This window comes from Quercus suber, unplaced genomic scaffold, assembly GCF_002906115.3.
Source record: "Quercus suber isolate HL8 unplaced genomic scaffold, Cork oak 2.0 scaffold_165, whole genome shotgun sequence".
In the NCBI taxonomy this organism is placed as follows: domain Eukaryota; kingdom Viridiplantae; phylum Streptophyta; class Magnoliopsida; order Fagales; family Fagaceae; genus Quercus; species Quercus suber.
Window position 1 is genome coordinate 871,047 of NW_027069626.1, and position 3,773 is coordinate 874,819.

Below are 3,773 nucleotides of genomic sequence, written 5' to 3' on the forward strand. Positions count from 1 at the left end.
TTTTTTTTTTTTAATGAAATGTGCCTAAGTTTTATCCTTAAGTATTAAATTGCTTTGATGACATGCCATTGAAATTTGATATTGTTTTATACTTCTTGTCTACTTCTTGAATATGTCCATATCCTCATTCTACTTCTCTCGAAAATTTTGTATTAATATTAAAAAATAATAATAACTTCAACTGAGCAATAGAAAATTTTGTATTAAGAAAAAGGAAACCCCGGATCTAGAGACAACATAGGAATTGAAGGGCCTAAGCTATTGAGCATCGGAGGCTCAAGAGTTAGAACTTAGAAGTTTGTGTGACTGAATTCAAATGGGTTTTCAAATGGACCGAAAATCGCAGATCAGTCTTCAAAAGGGTGTGATTAAAAAGCATAATTTGCATAATAGAGACAATGGGTCTTCAAAATCATTGCATTCATCACTGGAGAATTTTGGTCGCTTATAAATATGGGTCTTCTCATGTGTTTATGAGTATTATTGTTACTCTTACGGTAGGAGTTTTTGTTGTTAAATAATAATAATAAATTTTAGATTGGTTTGGGTTTATTGGATTCGAGTGGGTTTGCTAGTTTTGATGGAAAAAGCAATAGAAAATTTTATATTGCCTTATTTTGAGCTTGGTTGGAGGTGGTCAGCACGGAGGTGGGGCCGGTGCTTTGAGGTGATCAGAACTAGAATAAGCAGAGAGTGAAACCTGGTGGAGTGTGGGTGGGACTTGGGAGAGATACGGCAAAAGGTGTAAATGAGTTGTTATTATGTGAGTGTTTGGATAGGAGGGTTTGTTGCGGCACGTTTTGATCTTCACGTTTTTTTTTTTTTTTTTTTTTTTTTTTTTTTTTTTTTGGCCGGCATTTTTGACTTTGAGGGGACAAAATTCACTGTTCATATACTGTTTATGCACTGTTCACGTACTGTTCATGCACTGTTCACGCAATATTTAATATTAAAAATGGGTCCCACAACACTATTTACACATTTAAAAATTATTTTGCTACAGTGTTTTCAGCAACAATCAGTTTTCAGCAACTTTCAGCAACAATAAAACCTGGGGTAAAACCTGGGGTTTACACCCAAACCAGATAGAATTACAATTTACACCCAATAGGCTACATTATGAGTTAGATAAGCTGGGAAAGGATGTTAAAAGGAAGCGTACCTCCTAAAGAAGAAAAAGGGAGGCTAGATAAACCCCAGCAATGGGCAAAGAAGCAAGCACCAACGACTTGAAGGAGAAGACCCAACAAAAAATTGGCAGAAGAAAGCCATGGGCAAAATTATGAGCCAAAAATATTATCTGTCAAGTTTTTATGTCTATGCGTAAATGATGGATGTTGGGGGTGGATTTTTGTTGGCAATAAAATATTAGGGAAGTCAAGACATTGAGCTTAGAATATGTCCCACAAAGAAATGTAAAATGCTCATTTTTCTCAAGGTCCCAATTGCACCAAACAAGGATTATAATAAGGCCCAAAAATGCCTCTTGTAAAGATAAGCTAGTATAAAAGATTGCCCACTATAACAAGTGCTCAAATAATTATCCAACAATTAAACAAGAAAAACATCCAACTTACTAAGCAATGTGTTATACATAAATAAAAATAAAAATAAAAACATCATAAAAATAGTATTTCTTCTTCTATTATCTAGTCAATATAATGAGAAAGTTTCAAAGTAACAAGGATTAAAGGCTTCATAATTACAAATAAACAATGAATATTTGGTGTGGAATAAAGGGAGAGAAAGAGTATCTAGCTAATACAATAAGAATCTAAACAAGATTTCAATTTGTCATATCATGTTTATAATGATGAATATATATGTATAATAAGTGGTGGGAGTGACTTTATGTAAAGGTATGGGCAAATATATAAGAATATGGAAAAGAGATGAAGTAGTGTCTAGCTATTTTTGGCTATGGTATAAAAGGGGATGTTCATGGCTATTTATGGTGCTGTGATTTTTTGAGGAGATGAAAGGAAACATTTCTAGGTAGATGTATATGAACATTTATGGACTAAAAGCTATTTTATGCTAAAGGGCTAATGAGCTGAAAATGATGTGAGGAATTTTTTAAGATGATAGTCTTCTTAGGAGTTGATTGTGGGTGCGTTATATTTATAGTGAAGCTTTAGGGATTGTCAATTTTTATTAATAATTAAATCCCAATGTTCAAAGCCAAACTTTATATGTTTTGGGATATCAAAGCATTCATAGTGATAATGCTAAAAAAATTAAGTTTTTAACAACTCAATAAACTACTTTATCTATTTTAACATCCCACTTTATAACACATTTAACATTAAAAGTTCTATTTTTTTACTACTTACATTTAAATGTTTTTTTATTAAAATCTCCCTCTCTCTCTCTCAAGAACAACCCAGCAAACCCAAACTCACAAGAACAACCCAACAAATCCAAACCCACAACTACCTCCACTACCAAACCCACAGCCACCTCCATTGCCACCCACAACCCTCACAAATTGAAACCCCTGGCCAAAACCAAATCACAAACCCACAACAACCACCCCCCCCCCCCACAACCACCCTGCGTCCAAACTTCAAACTACTAATCCAACCCAATCACAGCCACCAACTACCACCCACTGCCACAACCAAAACCAGCCCACCACAACTCTTACTTAAATAAATAATAAATAAATAAAAACCACCACAGACCCACCTTCTTAACAACCACCACACCAACAACCCACCAAAACACAAACCCAACCTACTGCCACCACAACCTAATCCAGCCAAAACCAAAACACATCAAATCTAACCCACCACAAACCCACTACTGCCGGCATTACACAAAGCCAACCTAGCCACAAACCCATTTCTTCTTCATCCTTCATCTGACGGGGAGAAGAGAGAAGAAAATCCATAGATTCAAAGAGAGGGAGGGAGAATCAAAGAGAGGGGGATGAGCATGACACCACCATAGTGAGAGAAAGAGAGACTAAGGGAGTGTCCGAGAGAAAAGTTGCAAATAAAAAATTATTGTTTTTAAAACTTTATAGCTACCGTAAACTGCAGCTTTAATGCCAAAATAGTGATTGTTAACCTATGGATCCTTGCCCCTTAAAATTTCAGGCCAAATTCATTTTTATACAATTTCAGTACCTCTATTAAAAATAGCAGAATATACTATTTAATCAAAAGCCACTAGCTAAATTTTAGATCAATTTTATCAAATTGGAGATTAACAATTCCAATTTTAGTGCGAAGGTTAAGGCATTTCAAATTTGCATATCAAAACTCAATTCAAGCATACATGGGGTCCTCATATCCAAATGTATCCACCACCTAAAGTCAACAAATTGTGGCCTGGTTATGGTGAAACATTAAATTTCTACTTTAATTTTTCACATAAGGCACACATCCATCCATTCCTATCCAAAATCTCAAACCAACATTTCCCAAGCCAGCAAAATTCATTACAAGCACAGCACTCTGATCAAAAACAGAAAACATAGACTAGTATATCGCCAACAGCTACAAACGAAAACTTTGATTATAACTAAATATGTCACTGACAATTGCCACACGCACAAAGTCAAAATACTAAACCATATTTTCACATACCAAAAACACCATATACCTTTATATGCAATGCAAAAATGGCAAATTCCCATTAAAGCCAAAACAAACAGACAATAATCAAGTAGTTGCAATCATTAAAAATTCAATTCAACTAGAATTAAATGTTGCATAATCAATGTCATTAACTATTTCATCAAGCAGTGAGATTAAAAAATAATAAGT

At 34.5% G+C, this 3,773-nt stretch overlaps 1 long non-coding RNA gene across 1 annotated transcript in view; it reads left to right on the forward strand.

Moving 5' to 3' along the window:
- The first annotated feature begins 3,692 nt into the window (after positions 1 to 3,692).
- Positions 3,693 to 3,773, forward strand: part of LOC136069380 (uncharacterized) — a 1,494-nt gene continuing 1,413 nt past the window's right edge. Inside the window, exon 1 of the long non-coding RNA XR_010630622.1 lies at positions 3,693 to 3,771. This is a non-coding gene — a long non-coding RNA (uncharacterized LOC136069380). The remainder of the gene's footprint in view (positions 3,772 to 3,773) is intronic.